This window comes from Podarcis filfolensis (genome assembly GCF_964270895.1).
Source record: "Podarcis filfolensis genome assembly, chromosome: 3".
In the NCBI taxonomy this organism is placed as follows: domain Eukaryota; kingdom Metazoa; phylum Chordata; class Lepidosauria; order Squamata; family Lacertidae; genus Podarcis; species Podarcis filfolensis.
Window position 1 is genome coordinate 92,552,681 of NC_139606.1, and position 24,274 is coordinate 92,576,954.

Here is a 24,274-nt window from a genome sequence, read left to right on the forward strand (position 1 = left end):
TATACTGTACATATGAACTGTATATGTTGCACATACTGGGCTAGACCTTTACATTAGGAAATGCCCAATAAAATGTTTACAGTTATTATTATTCAGCCTGTTGCGCTTTGTGTATCTAACACAGAAAAGCAAAGTGCCTGTGCAATATTACTAAATGAAGAAAATATTAATTCCCTCTCCGTCGCCCAGTTAAACTTGTCCCAGGTGTTCTAGGCTCCCTGGAACCCTGATCACCAGTCTTAATGGGTGGGGATATACAATACTTCTTCGTGAGTTTATTACATAATAAAGAATACAGTATATTCTTTAGCAGTATAACACATTTTTTCTCTTTGGGTCTCTGAAGCGGAGATTCACTCAGATTGTGCCACGTGGTTGCAGTACCACTTCGGGGAGACCTCAGATGCTCCCAATAAGGCTGCGTACACCACCATCCCTTGGAACCACATGGCTTGCCCCCCAGGATAAATCCGGCCCTTCTTCCAGGGAACTTTTCTCACTTCGGAAACCCGCGCATATTCCTTGTCCTTTAGCGCCATCTGCTGGCTTTAGCCTGGAAAAACACCTGAAACTGCAGCCTTTGCAACCAGCAACGCCTCCCCGCTGTCCTTTCGAACCTTCAAATTTCTTAAGAGTAATTTTCACTTTTGAAGGAGGCGTACGTAAATACGATTTATGTTTTTTTTAAAAAATAATAATAAAAATATTTTTTCCTGCTGTAGAGGGAAAAAAAGCCACAATGGTCCTTCCCCACTTTTTCTTCTACGTTGATCGAAGGGCAGCAGTCTTGACTTCCAGAGACCTCTGCCAACGAGCTTCAAATCTTGCACTAAACGTTTTGCATTAAATTGTAAGTTCTTAAAAAAAAAAAAGAGGAAAAGGAAGAAAAAACCGCCCAGGCCCCAGCGAGGATCGAACTCGCGACCCCTGGTTTACAAGACCAGTGCTCTAACCACTGAGCTATGGAGCCACCTATCAGTTCTGCTGATACAAATGAATGGTACTGTTCTATGCTACCCGGATGCTTCTACCATTTTATCGACTTCTTAGATCGATGTTGTCGCGAAGACCCAAAAAGCAAGCTTTTAATTTAAAAAATCCCCCCAAGCGCTGGGTGCATAACGCCGGGAAAAAAGAAAGAAACCTTACAGCCCCGAAGCAGAGACACAGCCGGATCGTGCGTCCCCGGGGAAGTTTTCCAAAGCAATTCTCCTTCTGGACCTGAAGAGAGAGATCTCCCCCCCCACAAACATGATTGTATGATGTCCAGCTAAAAAAGCAATTCCAAGGACGGCTTATTGTTGCAATGCATTCGCCCCCACCCGGCCGTCTCTAAAAAGGTTTTTTTTTTAAATCACAAAATCCAGCTCAGATTCACCTATACGCTTTTCAGGGTTTGGGTTTGTGCAGATTTCTACTTCGCTTCTCACTGCAAAAGAGCGATTTCTACCAGATAGTATGAAAATCATCATAACATACAAATAAATTCATTCTGTTCCAAGCAGCGCCGCTACAAGTTCCCCGTTTTGCAGAAAGAGCTCTTTCTTCGTCTTAGTCTGGAATTCCTATTAACAACAATTAAGGTAAGACCGGATCGACTTACACGAGGACTTACTTCTGCGTAGACATGATGGATCGGACTGCAAAAAAACCTGCAGGCCCTATGTGGTGTAGTGGTTAGGAGCAGTGGCGTAGTGTGGGGGGTGCAGGGGGGGCCGGCCACACCGGGCGCAACATCTGGGGTTAGGGCAAATCCACGGGTTAGGGGGCGCAAATCCACGGGTTAGGGGGCGCAAATTACTTGCCTTGCCCCGGGTGCTGACAACCCACGCTACGCCACTGGTTAGGAGTGGTGGACTCGTAACCTGGTGAACTGGGTTCGCTTCCCCGCTCTTCCACATGCAGCTACTGGGTGACCTTGGGCTAGTCACATTTCTCTGAAGTCTCTCAGCCTCACTCACCTCACAGAGTGTTTGTTTTGGGGGAGGAAGGGAAAGGAGATTGTTAGCCACTTTGAGACTCCTTAAGGGGAGTGAAAGGCGGGATATCAAATCCAAACTCTTCTTCTTCTTCTTCTTCTATGTGCGGTGGGGAGGTGGGTGGGTCAGGATATAAGAATGAAAATCGCAGCCTGGTCTAAATTTATTTCCCCCAGGAAATTTGGAAGCTGCAAGGAAACGGCTGACACCCCATTGGAAAACAATGGGAGAAGCCCAGGATTTAGACACAGCTGCCATTGGGAAACAGCAAATTCTTCCTCCCCCCCCCCCGCCTCCCCTGTGCTATTACTATGAATTTTACCAACTCTTTGGGCTATCCAAGTTTGAACCCTCAGAAATGCAGTCCAATTGCAACTGGTTTACCACACCTATCAGCCAATCACCCATTCCCACCACCCTTCTGAGTAATACCCCTCCCCACCCTCTCACTATACAGTGAGGGGGGGGAAAGTATTTGATCCCCCTGCTAAATTTGCCCATTTGCCCTCTGACGAAGAAATGACCAGTCCATAATTTTAGTGGTAGGTTTATTGTAGATGTGAGAGACAGAATAACAACAGGAAAACCCCCAGAAACCCAGAAGACAAAAAGTCAGAGATTGATGTGTGTTATAATGAGTGAAATAAGTATTTGATCCCTTTGCAAAAGATGACTTAGTAGTTGGTGGCAAAACCCTTGTTGGCAGTTACAGAGGTCAGACGGTTCTTGTAGGTGGCCACGAGGTTTGCACACATTTCGGGAGGTATTTTGTCCCACTCCTCTTTGCAGATCCTCTCCAATTCAGTAAGATTTCGAGGCTGATGTGTAGCTGGACAGACTCAGTTAGGTCACACACCCTCTTTGCAGAAGGAGGAAGTGAAACCTACCTCTCTCTCTCTCTCTCTCTCTCTCTCTCTCTCTCTCTCTGCATCTGGAGGCATGTGTTAACTTGCTCCCAAACTTAAGAGCACGGGTCTGGGACTATATTCTGTATTTTCTATTCAAGAGTATTTGCCTGTGTTTCTCCATGCAGCTGCATGGAACAACACATGTATCAGACCTATGAATCTGTAAGTAAAGCATTCAGGTAGGTAGCCGTGTTGGTCTGACGCAGTCGAAATATATATAAAAAATCAAAAAATTGTCCAGTAGCGCCTTAGAGACCAACTAAGTTTGTTCTTGGTATAAGGTTTTGTGAAAGTGTGCATGCGCACGAAAGCTTATACCAAGAACAAACTTAGTTGGTCTCTAAGGTGCTACTGGACATTTTTAAAAAAATATTTATATATTTGTAAGTAAAGCAGTGAGTGGTATGTGTTGTGTGAAAGGGGTCAAAAGAGGGGGGCACTGTAAGCAGGGTAAGAAAAGTCTTACAACCCACATGCCTAATGCTTCATTGTGCTGCCTATTTTTGTGGATTTAATACTCTGCTATTAGGCTCTCCGCGTGCTAACCCAGACAATTCTTTTTGTTGTTCACTCACACAAGTGGGTCCACATGGATCTGTATATATTTTCCTCTCACAAGAAACTGAAAGTAGATCCAGTTGCGGATCAGTTGTGATTGTGCAGTTTATTAGAACACTCATTTCTGTAAGAACCAACTCGCAGAACGGATTCACTTGTGGGCAGGGCCGGCCCAAGACATTTTGTAACCTGAGGCAAACCACAAAATGCACTCCTCGCTGCAATGCGCGCACACTCTCTCTCTGCCTAAACCTTTAAAATTGCCTTGGCACAATCCCTCTTTCTTGAAGCATTTCCGATTTAATTATTGTATATTTAACCTGCTATACAATTTGATAAACTAAGCTGAAACTCTTAAGTAATAATCAGAGTGATGCATTGGTGATACTCTTAATTCTTTGTTAAACATCGTCCACAGGATCAGTACTGACCAATGTAATTGAGAACCGCTAGGTGGAGCCAATATATCACACAAAAACCCAGGAGAAGGGAATTCTGGAGGCAATGTCAGATTCTAAAAGTTTAGAAGAATTTACCATGTGTTTCAAAAATAACATGGTGGAGCAAATTAGTGCTTTAAATCTACTGGACAGCTTAATGTTGAATTTCATATGCCCTATCAACATTTTATCTGATTTAGTAGAAGTTTCAACTTTCTTTTATTGCTGTACTACATTTGGTCCTTTAGTGTAGGGACATCTGTTCACTCACCAAATTATGGTTAATCACACCTGGTTTTTTTTATTATTAATTTCTTTATTACATGTCCTTCACCCTAAAGTCCCAGGCTGGGTTACAGCATTGAAATCAATGTTAAAAACAATTTGAAACAACTTACGACCATGAAAATAAATGGGTCCTAAAAACTTATACCTCAGGGGTCAAAAGTCAGGATAAAGAGGTGCATCTTCAGCAATTTCAGAAGCTGTATAATGAAGGTCCCAGACTCACCTTTGGGGAGAAGAAATTCACAGAGAAGACCCCCACCTGAGCTGCCACCCCCGAGCCTCTGAGCAAGTACTAAGAGGGCACCTTTTGCCAATTTCAGCACACAAGAGAGACTGCAGGGAAGGAGGCAATATTTCAGATATTTGAGCCCTGAGTTGTTTAGTGTTTTAAACACCAATGTGAGAACCTTGAATTGGGTACGGAAATGAACCAGCAATCAGTGCAGCTGTTTTAAAACATGGATTATATGAATTATCATATAAATGGAACCCCAGACAGCCAGTAATCTGGCTGCTGTGTTTTGGACCAGCTAAAGTTTGTGAGTTGTCTTCAAGGGCAGCCCATTGCAATAAGCACATTATTTGTATTTTAGTTTTTTTTAATTGTATTTTAGTGTTTTGTTGGAAGCCGCCCAGAGTGGCTGGGGAAACCCAGCCAGATGGGCGGGGTATAAATAATAAATAATAAATTATTATTATTATTATTATTATTATTATTATTATTATACCCATTGCATTTGTATCCCATCTTTTTCTCCAAGGAGCTCAAGGTGATGTACATGGCTTTCATTTAATCCCCACAGCAACCAACCCTGTGAGGTAGGTTGAGAGGCAGTGACTGGTTCAATTGGGGGGGCATGGGGGATGGAGAGGGGGAAAGGTCCCGTTGTGTGAGCAGAAGTCCTTGTGCTGATGGGACTCATTAGTTGAATCCCACCCTAAATAATAATGATAACAATTTGTATCTAATAAACACAGACCATCTGCCATGGGTTGCCGACTGGTTAAAATCCCCTCTGCTCCAGTGGAAATCTCAGCAAGGCAGCCAATAGAGGAGGTTTAGAAAGGAGACATGAGCTGTCAAACATGGGTGGTGTGGCTGTGTTTGGCTTGGTGGGTCACAAAAGTTGTATAGTCATGGGAAGGAGTCATCAGACTTGAACCCACCACTCAAGATACAGCCATTCATATCATTTTGCACACACCAATCCAACTGATTTTGGAAAGAATTTGAAGCGGCGCTCTGATCGTTGGGCTGAAAATAGAGGAGCTTTCTTCGTGGTTGGAAAAGGCCACTAGATCTGTTTGCAAGTGTCAGGCTGGAGCTGGTTTCAGATTCGGTGTTTATTTTGTGCAAATTAGGTCATGGCTCATTTATGGAGTGGGTGACCAAGAGAAAATCCAGGTGGAAAGAGCAGATGGGTGACATTATCAAGTACTTGGTTTATTTCAAGCCTGATCTTTGGCAACTCAAGCAAATCCCCTGAAGCAGAATGAGCATGTTAACTCTGGAATCAAATTCACCAGTGGACTTTTGCACGATCAAGAATATCAGCAGAGAGCACCAAGATCACGACGAAGAGAAGGGGGGGATGAATTTTTCTCTAATCACAAATCAGAATGTTAGTTTCTATGGGTCTGTGTGCAAAATAAATACATATTAATAGCTGCTTTTCATACATGATGGGTCTTGAAGAGCTTAGACATGCATATATTCACTAATTCCTGTTTAAATTAAATAAAAATATATGTGCTTAATGGACTTGCAAGGGAGCATGTTCTAGATGAAGGCTAATGCAGAACTATGGGCATTTTATTAAATTTTGGATTATGGATTAATTTAGTGATATTAAGGTGATAATTTCAGTTTACCATGAAGGGAGAAGCAAAACTGAATTAGCACATAATTAGATTAAAGACAGTAGATGCTTTGAGTTAATGAGCTCTGCTTTCCAGAAACTGGGCAGGATACTACTCGTTGGCTTACTTAATATTTCCATAGGAACCTAGTAAGTTGTCCAGCCACTGGTTCATCTAGTTCGATAACCACTGAGTGGGGTTATCTGGTGTTCTGGAGTCTGTTTTCAGCAATATGCACCCAGCTCTACTTCTTTGCACCTGCAGATGTGGCAGTCAATGTCTTGGGCCGTTGATGAGAGCCAACAAACCGAAGCTCAATCCAGATAAGACAGAGGCACTGTCACTGGGCAGTTCCCTCGACTGGTTGGATAGAAAGTTGCCTGCTCTTGGTAGACTTGCACTCCCTCTGAAGGAGCAGGTATATAGCTTAAGAGTGCTTCTGGATCTGCTGCTGTCACAGGAGACTCAGGTGGCCCCGGTGGCATGGAGTACCTTCCATCAGCTTTGGCTGGTGGCCCAGCTGCACCTCTATCTGGAGAAGAATAGTCTAGGTTCTCTTGTCTATGCTCTGGTAACCTCTAGGGTAGATTACTGCAACGGATTATACTTAGGGCTGTCTCTGAAGCCAGTTCGGAAACTTCAGCTGGTATAGAATTTGGCGGCCAGGCTCCAAATTGACATATAAACTGCATGAAAAGGACAACAGTGACTTCAAGGAAGAATTGGAACTTTTTACAAGACAACAAAATGATCTGGACTCCTTGGCAGGTTTTGAATAAACATCCACAAATTTATTAGTTGAACACATGATAGATAAAGCAAGGATATGTACAATTTTATAATATGCAGAGAACAATATGTGCAAAGAAATCAGAGAGGGGAGCTGAGGGAAGTCCTTGGTGGGGGGGAAAGAGGAAAAAATAAGGTGATTGATTATGTGGATTGATATTTTGTTATGCTGAAATTGTTTAATAAAAATACTTTAGAAAAAGAAAAGAATTTGGTGGCCAAGCTGCTCAAGACAGTTTGAGCATATAACACAAATCCTGGCTGCCTGTCAGTTTCTGCGCCCAATTCAAAACAGCTGGTTTTGGCCTATAAAGCCTTAAATGGCTCAGGACCACAATACCTCCAGGACTGCCTCTTCATACGAATTGACCTGGGCCCTGCACTCATCATTTGAAGCCCTTATTTATGTGCTTCCTCCACCAGAGGTCTGCAGGGGGACAACACAAGAATGGGCCTTTTCTGAGGCGGCTCCCCATTTGCAGAATGCTCTCCCCGTGGAGGCTCGCCTGGCACCTTTGTTACGTATCTTTCAGTGCCAGGTGAATTCATTCTTCTTCCAGACCTTTTGCTAATTAAACAATCCGTGGCCTTTTAAAGGGAGTGTGTCTGAAAAAGGTGTTGCGATTTTATTTATTATGTTATGTGTTTTTGTGTTTGAATACTGCATACCACCCTGAAGGACAGTATATAAATGTAACAAACAAATAAATAGTCCAACCCTCTGCAATGCAGGAATCACAAATAACTAATTATTAAGGCATCCTCAGATTAGTTAGTTTGCTTATTCGCTCGTTCAATGTAATGTTACTCCCCCTTCCAATAAATATAAATAAATCTATGACATCTTTTGAAAATAAAGCCAACTTTAATAATGAAAACAGAAATATATTGGGTGGAATACACATTACCATTTACTGCAGCTCCAGTCTTTGAAACCTAGTATTCATGATGTTAGCCGCAATCTGTAGGTACAGTAGTACCTTGGGTTAAGAACTTAATTCGTTCTGGAGGTCCGTTCTTAACCTGAAACTGTTCTTAACCTGAGGTACCACTTTAGCTAATGGAGCCTCCTGCTGCTGCCGCGCCGCCGGAGCACGATTTCTGTTCTCATCCTGAAGCAAAGTTCTTAACCCAAGGTACTATTTCTGGGTTAGCGGAGTCTGTAACCTGAGGTACCACTGTATCCTGTAGCTTCTTGGGAAGTACTCCTATTGGATGTGCTTTCCCTCAAGCTAGCTTCCATTGAATTAGAAAACAGAAGCTGTGGTCAAGCTGAGGGGTTTTGGGGGAAAACTGCTTCCCAGCCATATCTGAGGACACCAGATATTTAAACATGGGATATTTTGCATGCAAACACCATGCTCTGCCAGTATTTGGCTTTTAATTTTTGCTGTATATATTTCCCTCCCTTTCTCCTTGTTTTTCCTTTACATTTGCTCTATTACATCTGTCAAGTACCGTATCTCTTTACAATCTCATGTTTTGATTAACCTCCATCCCTTAAAAATATCCATTATCTCACTGGGGAACTGAGCGTCACAAACGAGCCCTTTTCTGACCTCAGTCAAATAGTGAGCAAAGTTTTAAATTGAGCCCTGGAAAACAACTATAAATATTATTCCTTTTACATTTACGCAAGCATGGTCCAGTGTGGTTCACAGGAGAATATCAACATTCTGTGCACCGTAACCTGTACAAACTGCTATCAAAAAAAAAAAGAAAAGAAAAAGAAGAGAAGATCTAAGTCTGTGCAGAACGTCACACCTCTCCTATTTAGAACACAATGAAGTCATTTGCTGGCCTCTGTTATTCGCAGGGGACATATACTGAGCGTAATTCTTCTCCCCAAGCCGCCTTTTTGATGCTCCAGCCAAAGTGAAGCAGCTGCTCACGTATTACTCCTATAGTCCTTTGGGTAAAAGTACAGAGCTCGGTGTTTCCCAAAATGCTGCAGAATGCTGAAAGCGAGTCCTTGGGAGAATGTGTGAGTACGTTTGTGGGCTCTGTCCTATTTATCACTGTCAGTCCAGTGGTTCTGATCAATAGTGCTGAATAACAACAGTATAAAAAAAAAAGTTATGGAAGCGCATTCTGGGATTATGACTCAGAGGTACGGTGTCTAATGGATTCATACTTGCGCAGAGAATCAATGGCCAGCTTTTCTGAGTGCTGGCTTCAAGGCTGAACTCGATGGATTACATGCAGACCTGGGGGAATAGTTCTCCAATGAGCTTTCGAAAATCAAAATAAAAAGCAGGTTTAGAAGAGGACAACTGGGTGGAGAGGAGACAAAGGGAAAGGGTGTTTGCACTGTAGCCCTTCCGGATAACAACAACATGGTAGCATTGGGGAAGCATCCCAGAAAAAAACTAAAGCAGAATATATTCACTGCTAATGCACTGTTACGCGGGTGGCACTGTGGTCTAAACCACTGAGCCTAGGGCTTGCCGATCGGAAGGTTGGTGGTTCGAATTCCCGCGATGGGGTGAGCTCCCGTTGCTCGGTCCCTGCTCCTGCCAACCTAGCAGTTCGAAAGCACAAAGTGCAAGTAGATAAATAGGTACCGCTCCGACGGGAAGGTAAACGGCGTTTCCGTGCGCTGCTCTGGTTTCCGTGCGCTGCTCTAGCAAACCCAGAGTCGTTCGCAACTGGACTTAATTGTCAGGGGTCCTTTACTATTATTGTGTCAACTAGGGTTGCCATATTTCTAACAGTGAAAATCCGGACAGAAAAGTAGTTTGCCAAACTGCTCTCTGAAGCTCCTCCGCTCCTCCATTAAAGCTTGCTGCTGCCGTATTTAACAGAGTGCTCCAGAAAGGGGTTTGCTGAACTGCTTCCCTGCCTGCCATTCTGTCATCATGCTTGTGTTGGTGTAGCCACCTGCTGGTGATCAGAAAAAGTGCAGCATGGTGGCAGCCTAACATTTATATGTATATAGGAAGACATACAGGCAAAACTTGGAATTATACAGGGAATAGTAGTTGGGCATACACTTGATAGCAAACCAAAATTTGCTGCTGCCTAATGTGTGAAATAGGTGCTAGAAGACCCATTGGTGTGGGGCCTAACACAACCAAAGTATGTTCGTTATAGGGTTGCCATATATCAGAAAGTGAAAATCTGGACAAAAAGGTTTTTTAGGGGGCAAAGTTGTTGAGTTTTTTTGTCCAAGTTGTTGGGCTTTTTTTTTGCAAAGCTGCCAGAAAAAAAATAAGTTTTTTGGCTGTTTTTAAGAAAATTGGCAAAAAAAACCCCACTTTGCCATTAGCCCGGGTTTCCCCAGTCATTTAGAATGGACACAACAAATTCTGCCTGGATGCCATTTTAGGGATCAAGATCCTGGCGATGTCTGGGATTTTCCAGACGTATGGCAGCCCTAATTAACAGGACTGAAAGAGTTAATCAAGAAGAATCATTATATGGTTCACTTAGAAAGAACTGCTGAAATTTCCTGCTGTTGGCATAGAAATCATTAGTAAGCTCATGCAAAAAGAAGAAAAAAAGGAGTGGTGGTTGGCTATGCAGATTTGTTTTTTGAAAGCATTACAGAAATCAGTGGACAAAATGTCTGGGCCTGGGGCATTTACACATTGCATATCCTTAATTGTATTAAACACTTCAGAGGCATCTGATTGTCTCACAGCTCCACCATCTGCTCTAGAAATTTATGCAAGCTGTACTTGACGAGAGAAAAGGCAATTGCTCTGCAGTCGCAAGCACAGGCCCTTCGGCTGTTCTGGAATGGGCTTTGCTGAAGATGGGATGTGGGTCGAGAGAAACAGACGGCATTTGGAACTCATTAGTTTTGATTAATCAGGCTAAAAGATAGCAGTTCCTTTCGCACTCTGTGTTAAAACCCTTACCATTTTTCTTTAAAGAGAAGTTATGATTTTGAACAACTAATTCGGCGAGGCTAATGTGGCGATTGTTCAGGTTGCATAACATTCTCTGCTTCCTTCTCATTTAGGCCTAGTTCTAGGATTTCATACAATAACCTTCCAGATACCCACTTCCAAGTAGCAAGTCTGTCTGCTTTTTTGACTGCTTCGCTACCTACGGCGGATGCACCATTAAGAGCCAGTGTGGTGCAGTGGTTAGAGTGTCAGACTAGGACCTGGGAGTCCAGGGTTCAAATCCCCACTTGGCCATGAAGCTCACTGTGTGATTTTGGGCTAGTCACTGTCTTCTCTCAGCCTAGCCTACCTCACAGGGTTGTTGTGGAGATTAAATGAGATGAGCGGAACCATGTACGCCACCTTGAGCTCCTCAGAGAAAAAGGTGGGATATATAAATGCAATAAGGAATAATAAAATAATACATTCCCAGCAAGTGATATTCAGAGGCAGAACAGAGCCATTTGGGCTCGTTCTATCTCCAATTTAGGTCCAATTTATATCTGCAATATAGGTATTGCATCAAATAATCTTTAGTGATCTAACCAGATGGCTTTTAAGTGATTCACTTTCTATCACATTTAATTAAATATTCATCTCACTAATACCTTCATATAGTAGCTTGATACTGAAAAATGTGCAAGGACTTGATTTTATTAAACCAACCCTGCTATTCACTGTATATTTTATATTGTAAACCTGAACTAAAATATTCTTTAAAAATATAAAAACAGTGCCCTTTCGCTTTCAGGTTCAACAGTTAAAATGTGCTCTCATTAATCAAGTAAAGCATTAGTTCATATGTCCAACTATTAAACCAGTGAAAGCTAGCAACCTGGGAATATGGTATGCATTTATATATTCTAAAATGTATTAATCACCTTTCTGTTGAAACGGCAATAAAAGCCCAGAACAGTATTAAAACAAACACATTAAATGATATGGAGAGAGTACTTCCACAGAGTTGGTATTGCAGAAAATGAGAGGAATGGGATCTTTGACAAACATGACTTTTCTGTTATAGGTAAGTTTAACGTGCACAAAATCTTACACGTGTTGTTATGTGCATTGGTACACTCATACAGGTGGCCGGAGAATGTTCTTTGAACGTGTATGGGGTGGGAATTCAGGAACTAAACCCCCTCTAGTGACATCCGCCTGCCCAGGACAGGAGCAGAAACACTCCAAAGGCACATTTTTATTGGCTGAGCCAATCAGCTGTCAAGCTTTTCCTGTATTCTGCAAGCTGCTTTGTAGACGCTTTCTCAGCAGATGGCTGGGCCGGGTGACTGATCGGGGTAGTAAAGTCTCGAAGACATTTACAGGTTTATATTAAGCTGCATTAAAACAGATTGGTCTATAAAAAGTGACACCGCAAACATAAATAAAATGCAATCCCTGTTCCTCTTGGCAGGGCAAGCTGAAACGTGCCTTATATGCAACATGGAGAAGACAAGCTTGGATATGCAGGTTCTAAGCTGGTAGTGTGAAGTTTTAAGGGAGAAGTTCAGTGACTAGGGACAAAGAATGGGTGTTCTCATTATTGCACCCTCTGTTTATGTTATCAGGGAAGCAGCAGTTATCCCACCTGCTACCTGGAGACACATATAAATTTATGCTCTCAGTCATAGGAAAAGAGAAAGCTGCTTTATACCAAACAAGTTGGTCCATCTATATTTTTATTGGCCCATCTATACATTTATTAATTAATCCATTGATCAGTCAATCAATTAAATGTATATATTAATTAAACCTGTGTATATATGTATATATTAATTAAATATTTTCACAGGAATGGTTTCCAATATAAAAACACAAAACTTCATAATGGAGTACAGTGGTATCTCGGGTTACATACGCTTCAGGTTACATACGCTTCGGGTTACAGACTCCGCTAACCCAGAAATAATACCTCGGGTTAAGAACTTTGCTTCAGGATGAGAACAGAAATTGTGCTGCGGTGTCGCGGCAGCAGCAGGAGGCCCCATTAGCTAAAGTGGTGCTTCAGGTTAAGAACAGTTTCAGGTTAAGAACGGACCTCCGGAACAAATTAAGTACATAACCAGAGGTACCACTGTATAACAGACAAAAACAATACCCTTCCCCACAGTATGATCTACCTTGACTGGCAACTGCTGTTTGAGATGCTGAGCTCTTCCTAGAACTCACATGGCTCTGATTCTGCCTTCTCCCTACAAGCTGATTTTGCTGGTTGTTCAGGTTGTGCACTTCAGACCAGTTCCTCAGGACTCTGCAAGCAATTAAACCAAATTCACTTCTGTTTAATTTCTTAGCAAAGGCTATACTGTTATTTGCAGAGGGTTGGAGGGAAATCAAGCATCTTCTCTTTTGTTTTAATTTTGTGCTATGTTCTGCCTCTACCATAACTTTCTTTCCTTTCTTTTTGGGATCTTTCCCCCACTTTTGTTTGAGCTGATTAACCAAGAAGGGTTGCACGCACAACACCAACATCACAACATTAGCTTCTTACTGGGTTGCAACAAAATGGTTTTCTAGTCCAAGACCTGCATTTGACATTTCAGATTTAATTGTCTACAAAACTGACCATCCAGTCATTACTGAGGACACTGAAGTACTAGGGAGTTAGTCCCATTGAACACAGTGGTTTTTACTTATGAGTAAACACATAGAAAACTGTGCTTTTGGTGCTTATACAGTGGTACCTTGGGTTACAGATGCTTCAGGTTACATACACTTCAGGTTACAGACTCAGTTAACCCAGAAATAGTACCTCGCGTTAAGAACTTTGCTTCAGGATGAGAACAGAAGTCGTGCTCTGGCGGTGCGGCGGCAGCAGGAGGCCCCATTAGCTAAAGTGGTGCTTCAGGTTAAGAACAGTTTCAGGTTAAGTACGGACCTCCGGAACGAATTAAGTATGTAACCAGAGGTACCACTGTACAGGTATGGATCAGCAGTTAATATTTAAAAAGGTGATTGCTTTCCTAGTTTTTCAAATCACAAGATGCAGATTTTGCTAGATGTTAATTCTTCAGCTATGAGACCACCAGTGTATAGCAATGAAAAGAGCAATAAGCAATAATAGTGAGCTTTTATATATATAAAAACCTTTAGGTGGCCTGCAGGCCAGATTTGGTGCCAAAATGAATTTTATTTGGTCCCTGTAGCCTTATCAGAATTTAATCAAGGTTTGGCCAAATATCTGGCAGAAATTTTAGTTGGCAAAGCAAGAGAAAGGAAATAGTTGATAGCTGACTTAGGATTCTTCCTAAGAATGTGCTCAGTTCCAAAAATGTATGCAGCTTCACAAACTGCGGCATTGTATTAGTGCCCAAAGCAGATATACTGACCCAGGTGTTTCCTTCCTCCTAAGGAACCCACTACTTCTCCTTATTGATCAGTTCTTCCCTGTTGGTGAGGATAAGTAAGTCGGGCTAGAGACATTTTGGCACCTAAGGTGAACCACAAAATGGCGCCCCTTCCTCGCCAGATAAGAAGGGATGAATGAAGATCAACATGAGGAACAAAGGGGTAATAAAGATGTTCTGCCCCTGTGGGTCTGCTGCCTGAGGTGGTTGCTTCACCTTGCCTTATGGGTGGGCCAGCCTAGAGGATCCAACTAAAGTTTACTCAGAATAGGCCAGTTAAAATCATCAGTAGGATTGGAATATCACTTGTAGTTTTAGGGTGAATTCTGGATGCGTAAAAAATTTGGACTATCATAAAAGATGCAGAAGGAAATGATGAATAATAGGACCTACAAAGGGAAGGATGGAGATTCCTTGGAATCTTGTTTTTATGATTTATGCTTGATATATCTTTGTAAAATTTTAATTTGAAAAACAGGCCTATCGAAATTAATGGCCCTAACTTAGGCAGGGCTGGATGGAGCCAGTGCCCAGAGAGATTGAAGAGTCCTGTGATGTTCTTAGAACCTATTCCCACATTGTCCTGAAATAGGTGCCTTCTCTTTTAGGAACAGAAACTGAAAACTGCATGTAGGAGACTGAAGGCCCCATAAGAAATTCTGGGGTGAGGGCAGCTTCAGGGAGTAAGTGTTGCGGAAATGCAAAGGGGAGAAAGGGGATGTCAAACCCCTCAGGTGAGTCTTTTCTGTGCTTCTGTGACATCTCCTTGGAGAACCCTAACTCATGCACTCATCCATAGTAGGTAAAGGAAGACTTTGTCAAGGTGATTATAATGACTTTGAAAAATTCGCCCTGAAGCAAAGGAATCTTAACTGGGTAGAGCCATGTCAGATAGGTAGAGTTTGGAGACTATCAATTGTGAGAGGGATTGGAAGCTGCTTCTTCTGGGGGTGGTCTTCTCTGCAATCACTGTCCACCAGATTTCAAAGGGTGGAGACACTCAGCGATGGGCCTCCAAGGATGCCCTTGGTGAACAGGCAGATCCATACAGAAATAGGCCCTTTAATCTGCGCAATATTTAAGAGCAAAAAATTCCACCCTGTCTACTGCGTATAACAAATTTTAAAATCTTGCATGCAACCCAATTATTCCCACTAGCAAAAGTTATGAAAAAATGCCTTCCATTATAAAGGCATTAGAGCAGACAATCATACGGCACGATCTGGAAACAGAAAGCATTCTCATTTTCTTAACATTACTCTGTTGGCAACAGTTGCAGCATTAAAACAAAACACAAAGGAATACTTAGGGATGCAAACTATAATTCACAAGGACAGCTTTGCAAAAGTTGGCAGCAGCTGTGCAGTACATCTGAGTGGCATGTAATTCAATATATGTGTGTGTGTGTATACAAATCTGAGTGAGGACTTGAACTCGGCTCTTGCTGATCCTAGGTAGACACACTGCTAGCCACCATATGATGTTAGCATTCAGTATCACAGAATCAAAAGGTATATTGTCAGCCCCCCCGCCCCTTTTAGCCTAATTGGCCTGCAAATCTGCAAAGTGATGTCAGGAGGGAGCAATTTGCAGTGGGAGAAATGCTGCAAAAATAAGAGTTCCTTTCTTTCTGCAGCTCTCCCTCACAACTCCTTTCCCCCCCAGCTAGAGTTCTGGACCCATGTTTCTCAAAGAAGAACTTGTGTACCCTCCAACAATCCTCCAATGAAAATAGGCACATCCCATTTCATCATGATAATTTACTATTTATACCCCACACATCTTACTGACTGGGTTGCCCCAGCCACTGTGGGCAGCTTCCAACATATATAAAAACATAATACAACATTAAAATTTAAAAAAACCCCTTCCCTATACTGGATTGCCTTTGGACTGCTTGGGGGTCGGATAATTCCATACCCTCCAACATTTCTCTGATGAAAACAGGGATGTCCTATGGAAAAGCAGGACATTTGGAATCAAATCAGAAACTGGGACAGCTTCTCTAAATTAGGGACACCCCTGGAAAACAGGGACACTTGGAGGGTCTGAACTTGGTTGCTTGATGTTAGTTCCCAGGTCTCCGTTCTTATCTCTGTTGCAACTCTGAGCTGTTTCTGCTGTGGTACCCTCTCTCACAGCCGAACCAACCGCCTCTTAAAGCTCTTTTGTATATTACTTCAGACACACCTGAATGTCAGCCTTTGGTGCTGTGAAAAACGGCTCAATTCTGTGCAGAGGTAAAGGTAAAGGTAAAGGGACCCCTGACCATTAGGTCCAGTCGTGACTGACCCTAGGGTTGCGGCGCTCATCTCACTTCATTGGCTGAGGGAGCCGGCGTACAGCTTCCGGGTCATGTGGCCAGCATGACTAAGCCACTTCTGGCAAACCAAAGCAGCACACGGAAACACCGTTTACTTTCCCGCCGGAGTGGTACCTATTTATCTACTTGCACTTTGACATGCTTTCAAACTGCTAGGTTGGCAGGAGCAGGGACTGAGCAACGGGAGCTCACCCCGTCACGGGGATTTGAACCGCCGACCTTCTGATCGGCAAGTCCTAGGCTCTGTGGTTTAACCCACAGCGCCACCCGCATCCCTTTCTCTGTGCAGAGAGCTGAGCAAAAATGGTCTCCCATAAATCACCATCCCATTGGAGAATAGTGAAATTGGGCAGCTGGCATTTCATCAGATATTCTCCGTACCTGTGTATGGGTGGCAGTGGTGGCCAGTGGGATGGGGCACTGCCACAGAATTGGCTTTCTGCGTGCGTTGTCACTGCTAGGATGGTGTGGGACAAGTGCTTTGGGCGAACCAATCTGACACTCTCACTGGTGTGCCTCAGCCACCCCAACTTTGCTGCCACCCTGCTCTGCCCCTGTCTTGTCCCGATATGTAACAACAATGTCACGTCAGTGACATTGCACTGTGCCAATTCCTCCTGGGGTGTGAATTCTTAAACAGCCCCCAAAAAAGAACAATTCCAAGGAACTTTTCTACTGGGAAATTTTGGCTCAGTTTAATACCGAATGAAACCATGGGCTTGGAGGAGGACTGCAATGTGTAGGAGCCAAGCCTTGATGCTTCTTTCAGCAATATTCAAATATATTGCTGTGCATTCACTGTCGTGCCCCAAATTCACTGCCCTATTGACAGGTGGCAAAATTGGCACTGTGCGTGTGCATTGCTAAATATTCTCCAATATTCTTGGTTAATTTCTTGGAAATATTTTTTCTGATTTATTTATTTTTTGTCTCAGCTCTAGTTCAAGAGCAAATGAAAACAGCCTATAGAGACAAACTGCTTTGTGTGCACTGACCTTTCCTCCTGTTGATTTCCTCTCTACTACAAGTGACATTTTCACTTATGTTGTTTTTGGCTCTTTCATGTGGAGAAAAACCAGTGATGCAGACTGAGAAACCCATAAAATAGATTTCCATGAGGACGAACAGCATGGTCGCAGCTTACTTTTCTTTCTTTTCTGAGCTGTCGCCAAAATCCCACTTGACATCTACACTTCCATACAACCACTCAAAGTGTGTGTGGGGTTGGGGGAGAGGGAGTTCGCCAAAGGGCACAAGAGATTGGGCATCGAAAACAACTGATAAGGTGAACCAGGTTTTCATCTTCTTCTAGAGCAAGAGTGGGGAACCTCTGTCCTGGGGGTCCAATTTGGTTTGCAAGGCCATTTCCCCCAAACCATGCCCACCTGTCAATCACACCAGTTGATGGGCAAGGGGTCAATCCCCTTGGGTGCCGCTGTGGGTTTCCCTGTGGGAAAGAGCAAGTTATCGGATCAACTGATAAAAATATATTGAGAAATATGAGTTAAGGCTTTCGTAATAGAAAAGAGTCCTCAAGCTCAGGTGGCACAATGGGTTAGTGTGTCTGACTGCTAACCAGAAGGTTGGTGGTTTGAGTCCACCCGGGGACAGCTGTGGACAGCATCCCTGCATTGCCGGGGGTTGGACTAGATGACCCTCAGGGTCCCTTCCAACTTTTCTGGTCTGTGATACTCAAAAGAAATGGCAATATGTGGTAGTTTTGCCACCTGCTGCAGGCATTTTCATGGCTGGCCAGAAGAGGGAGCACATGTCCTTTCCTTTTCTCAGATTATTATTACTGCAGCTGTCTGAGCACTTCTGCAATCATTACCAGTGCTTTCCCCCTAGAAAAATAGGTGCCGGTACTCACCATGAAGTTGTTAACAGTAAGTGCCACATTTTTAAACCTCCCCCCCAGGGCTGCTGGTACTGCGTACCCTTGAATACCCCCTGGAAAAAAGAGCACAGATCATTAGCATGCCTGTCGTACAAAAGGTATTTCAATGCTACATCATTCCCAGTTTAGAGATGGGAAATTAAGGGAAAGGTTGCTGTTACTACCTTTGTCGTCTTCTCAAATGATGCTGTTGGGTTAGAATTGCTGGCTCTGAATGGGAGTTCTTGGAAGGGCTGTAGCTCAGTGTTAGAATACAGGCCTTGCATGCAAAAGGTTCCAGACTCAGTCCCTGGCATCTCCAGGCAAGACACCTTTCTGACACTTCAAGGAGCAGCTGCCACTCAGAGTAGACAATATTGAGCTAGATGGATCAATGGTCTGACTTGGCATAAGGAAACCTCTTCTGTTCCTACCAATATGGATCCATTTGAATTCATCAGCCTGCTGGCTGCTCAGGAACTGTGAGAGAAATGCACCAAATTCATCAAATTGTTGCAGGCTTTTAGTGATGCTGGGGTGTGAGATGAGCCTTATTCCATTGACTGATGGTGTCTGTAGAATCCTGAGATTTCCTGCTAATATATATATATTTTTAACCCCCCTGCCCAAATATTACTGTTAAAAAACCCAAAGCAAAACAAAAGACTTAATTAAAAAAAATATGAAAACTGATCTTATGTAGCTTCAGGTAACAAGATCAGGATCAAGCAATATAATCCTCAGAATATAATACAAGCACTGTAACACAGAGGAAGGGTGACGGTTTGCTATTGTTTACAATGAAAGTCAGATTCTGTCCCACCAAGTGATTTACAGTGGAAACATTACATGAACTTGACAAATCAGTACTTGAGATTCAGATATCTGATAAGGCCAAGGCAGGGGTGACAAATTCCAGTTGCCAGGATGTAAAGTGTTAGAAATTTAGATTTCACATTTGTCCACATCAAAAATTCATCTCACGTTACAGAAGGATTGGCATTCATTGGCACTGAATGGAGCGCAACCGTTGGTCACTGCAATGTTGCCAAAATTGGCATTTGCCTTGCTTGGGGGAAAAACAGTTTGTAATTCTCTGCTGCGTTTATGGATGAAGCAACATGTTCCGAGAAGTGCTCCAGCCTGGAAAATAAACAGAGGTTCTGGCAATGGTGGCAGGTGTCTATTGGAATTGGTATGGTGTAATGCAGGAGGTCAACAGTAGGTGGAGCCAGGGCCAATGATAAGCAAATCCCATTCAAGTCTTGTTCCCATCCTCCTCCCTGCTGAGTTCTTCAAGGGTTCCTCTGAGACCAGGGAGGAGGAAGCTGACAGCCAGGGACGACCTCTGGGGTTAGTCAGGTGGAGGTTGGCTGAGGGCAGACTGAGATTGATGGGACAGTGACCCATTGCCCTAATAGACTGGGCTCTCCTGGGTTCTGGGAATGCACAGATCAGCAAAGAGTTATGGAACATGTCATTTCCTGGGGGGTCTGATTTCCCTACCGAATACTGAGAAACCCTTGGAAACTACAGTGACTCTGGTGCACAGGAGGCTGCTTTTGGTTTTCTAAGGGCCAGGAAGGGATGGGTGTCTTGCAGAGGGGAATCCTGGTCAGTCACCACTGCAACATTGCAGCATGTAATGTTTGGGCAAAGAGAAGCCAGTGACAGAGTCTGGCTCGAAAACTGAGGCTTTGAAAGGGAAGGGGTGTTTGCTCCCATCCTTCCCAGGGAAGATGTGAAGAGCATGGTGGGTTTCCAAGAAGAAGAAGAAAAAGAAGAATTTGGCTAACATTCTCCTTTCCCTTCCTCCCCCACAACAAACACTCTGTGAGGTGAGTGAGGCTGAGAGACTTCAGAGAAGTGTGACTAGCCCAAGGTCACCCAGCAGCTGCATGTGGAGGAGCGGGGAAGCGAACCCAGTTCACCAGATTACAAGTCCACCGCTCTTAACCACTACACCACACTGGCTCAGTATTAGGCTCAGAATTTCTTTTGGATGTATTTTCTGATTTTTTTTTAAATTAAAGGTGTATGGGAATTACGGAAAGCCCAATTCTAGTTTGAGTGGAGGAAGTGTTACCCATGATTACTGACTAGCCAACCTTAAAAGAGAGAATTTGGCCAAGTGATCTCCACAGACCTAGAATAAATGTAAGTAGTGCAGGCCTAAAGGTATGTCCAGACGGCTCTAATTGCAAACGGCAAGGTATTGTTTCAAGTTCTCCCAGTCTCCTCAGCTCAGTTCAGATCCTACAGCTGCCTTTGCCTGTGTTCCTTCCTGCCAGTCCACCAAACTGACGGGGCCCAGTGCTATGCCTTTGGTTCTCACTGCTGGTTTGCAGGGGTGACTGCAAGGGCATCCCACACGCACCACATTCCTGGTGGTTTCTTCTTCCAGTGGGAAACCAATGTCTGGACCGATTGTCTGCTTGGAATCATTCCTCTGTATTACCAAGGAAAGCACGGAAGTTAAAAGGAATGGGAACTAAATGCAACCACAAACACAAATATCAGCTATGATGTCATTAGATGCCATTGGAACCACTATCAAAGAGGGCCTGGTTAGCTCAGTCGGTAGAGTGTGAGATTCTTAATCTCAGGGTTGCGGGTTCAAGCCCCACGTTGGGCAGAAGATTCTTGCATTGCAGGGGGTTGGACTAGATGACCTTGGTGGTCCCTGTTGAGAGAGTCAGAACTTACAGGGTTAAGAAGTTCTGAGTGACGCTTCACATTCCGAGAGGTGTGTTTAGAACACGGAAGTGGGAGTGGTCAGTATCTCTGAGAGAGAGAGAGAAAGACACACACTGTGTGCGTGTTAGCTCCGTGGAGAAAGGAGCAAGATGTCCGCTCTGTCACCAGGCAGGAGATTTATTACTATTGTGTTTAGCTAAGGAGTAAAGACTTTAAGATAAAGAGTCTGCTGCATTCAGCCTGAATTATTGCCTTCGCACGAAGAACGTTCCTGCTTCTCTTCCGCTGTGTTTTATGCTCTGCTGAGTCAAAGGTCCCAGGGGGAAGACCAGAGCTGCGCGAGGGAAGTGTGCCGGAACCCCGGACGTCTTTGACTTCCAATAGGTTATGGGAGATCAGCAATAAAGATAAGAAACGTTCGTGCGTGTGAGAGGCCAGCAGCCAAAGGCCAGCTAAGGAGTAGCTGGAGCCAGCCAGGAGTTTGCTGGGAGGAGCTGTGCTGTACCGGGTGCCGGGAGGAGCTGCTACTGGTCGTAAGTAAGCTGGGTCCCGGGGGAGAAGATGGCAGAGAGCCATGAGTCACGTGCAGTCCTTTTTGAAGAGGCAGACGGGAAGGAGCCCTGGGTAGAGTGGCAGGCACTGAAGAGAGTGGGAGCCACACCAGAGGGGGCTAGACGCCAGCCTGAGGGACGCCCAGAGGGGGGCCAAGTGCTGCACAGACGCTGCAGAAGCTGGGGAACGCCCAGAGATTCCAGGAGGGGCTGTGGGACGCCCTGGAAGCCCAAAGTGGGCTAGAGCCGTGTCAGGAAGCTGCTGCAATGCTTTGACACGCCAACGTGACAGGCAGCCGTGTGCTGGAAAGCTGCTGAAAGCTGGGAAGAGGAAAGCAGAGGCAAGCTGTTCCTCTGGAGGCTGTGCACCTAAGTTTGGGGGTGCAGGCCAGAAAGGCCAGTCCAAGGGTCTGGAGAGTGCCAAGGCTGTTTGGCAGGAGCTGGAGAAGGTTTGCAGAGAAACCACAGAGCCGGAAGCCAAAAGCCATTTTCCCAACAGCAGAAAAGCCTCAAGAAGTAGTGCTGCTGGCAAGAGTGGGGGGGCACTGACGTCCAAAGGCACGTTTGCAAAGTTTTCCACTAGGAGATGTTTTGTTTGTGCCTCGGCTGAACACCTGCGTCGCAACTGCCCACAGAGAGCAAGGGAGCCAGGGCAGGAAAGTTCCAAGGTCGTTTCCCATGGGAACCAGCCGGGTTTCCATGGCAACAGAGGGAGCAGGCGTGGGAAGGCTTATCAGCTGACTGCTTCGATGGCTGTTTTGGAGAACACCTGCAACGAGAGCTCCAAGGTCGGGGGCAGCAGGAAGTCAGTTGCTAAGGCAACAAAGAAGGACAACTCCGGAGGGGGGAGAGTCCTACGTTGGGTTGTTGACTCGGCTGCGAATGCCCATCTGGTCACAGCGCCACCTGATGGACAAATGTGGAACTGCAAGGCTGTTTCAACTGAGAAAACAGTTAGATTTGCTACAGGTTCACAGGGACGTATAACCCATGTTTCTAACATGTTTGTCTCTTTCTTGCAGGCTGAACTGAAGGTCTATGTTCTCCCTAAGATAAAACATTGCCTGTTATCTGTACCTTGCCTTTTACAGGAGGGATATTCAGTGAGTTTTAAAAAAAATGTTTGCACAATTTCCAGAGGTGGAAAGCAACTGGTACGTGTTGAGAAAAATCAGAACAATCTCTTTGTTCTGGAAACTCCACTGGAGGAGAAGGGAGGGGGGAACACTCATGTTTCATGTGCTTGCGTGTGGCACAAGAGGATGTCACATGGGTCCTGTGAGGACGTCCAGATGTTATCAGAGTGCACCAAAGGTTGCAAGGTAAAAGAATGTGGTAAACCTTTGAATTGCAAGGCTTGCAGAAAAGCCAGGAACAAGGGATTTAATGATCCCAGGGTGGAGAGAGTAACCACAAAGCCTTTTGAGCTTGTGCATGCAGACCTGTTTGGGCCTATGCCTCAGCCAAGTCTGGGCAAAGCCAGGCATCTGCTGATTTTGAGCGATGATTTTACTAGGAACTCCTGGGCTTTTTCTCTGACAACGCAGGAGAAAGCAGCGCAACTGATCAAAGATTGGGTTGCAGAGGTGGAACAGAGGTTCTCCACCAAGGTGCAAGGTTTCCAGTTTGACCGTGGTTCAGAGGTCACTGGATCTGCTCTAAAGAGTTTCTTTCGCCAGAGGGGGATACGTCACAAGGTGACTTCGCCTCAGAAGAATGGCGTGGCAGAGCTGAGGAGTAAAGCTCTGGTTCGAGCATCCGAGATTCTACTGGATGACTCTGGTTTGCCTCACAGTTTCTGGGGGGAGGCAGTGAAAACGGCCAATTTCACGATGAACAGGTGCTACAATGCAGTGGTAGGTGACACCCCATATTTCTTGCTCAACGGACAGAAGCCACAGGTGCATTTCTTCCGTTCGTTTGGTTGCAGGGCCATGGTGCCTGTACCAAAGTGGTTGCAGCAAGAGAGTGGTCAAAGGTACCAGGAAATGATCTTCTGTGGGTATGAACCCGCGACAAAGGGGTGGAGATTTGCGTACCCAGAAGGTGATCAGACCAAGCTTCTGGTCAGCAAGCATGCTGAGTTCAAAGAGCAGCAGGGAAATAGTTCAAGGCGCAAAGTCAGCCATGACACTGTCTCAGATTGTCTGTCTGAATCCGAATCTGAGCAGGAGGGAGAGCCAGATAATGGTGATCTGGTCGATGATCAGGATCAGGACCAGGGGGAGGTGTCTCCACAGGTTGTGAAAGGAGTGTCCAAGAGTGAGCCCTCATCTCCTGTTAGAGTGATGGAGAAAGCTCACAGACGGGTCAAGTCAGAGGGGGACTCTGATGAAGAAGACGCTCTTGCTGGCCCCAGTGGGTCAGGAGAAGAACCCCAGTTTGTGCCCAGGCGGTCTTCACGGGCAACAAAGGGAATCCCACCTGAGAGGTTTCAAGTCACAAATGCGTGGGTTGGTCTCGCACAGTGCGAACCAGAGATTTGTGAGGAGACTCAACAGCCAAGTGGGAAGGTGTGGGACACACAGAGGTCTGTAAAAGTGTGCTCACAAGTCCTCTCAGAATGTGATGCGAGAGGGGGTGTTGAGAGAGTCAGAACTTACAGGGTTAAGAAGTTCTGAGTGACGCTTCACATTCCGAGAGATATGTTTAGAACACGGAAGTGGGAGTGGTCAGTATCTCTGAGAGAGAGAGAGAAAGACACACACTGTGTGCGTGTTAGCTCCGTGGAGAAAGGAGCAAGATGTCCGCTCTGTCGCCAGGCA

The 24,274-nt window shown here is 44.6% G+C and overlaps 1 long non-coding RNA gene across 1 annotated transcript in view; it reads right to left on the minus strand.

The window, feature by feature from the left end:
* LOC310758937 overlaps positions 1 to 24,274 on the minus strand; it is a 140,399-nt gene that overhangs the window by 83,845 nt on the left and 32,280 nt on the right. The gene's annotated exons all lie outside the window — the stretch shown is intronic.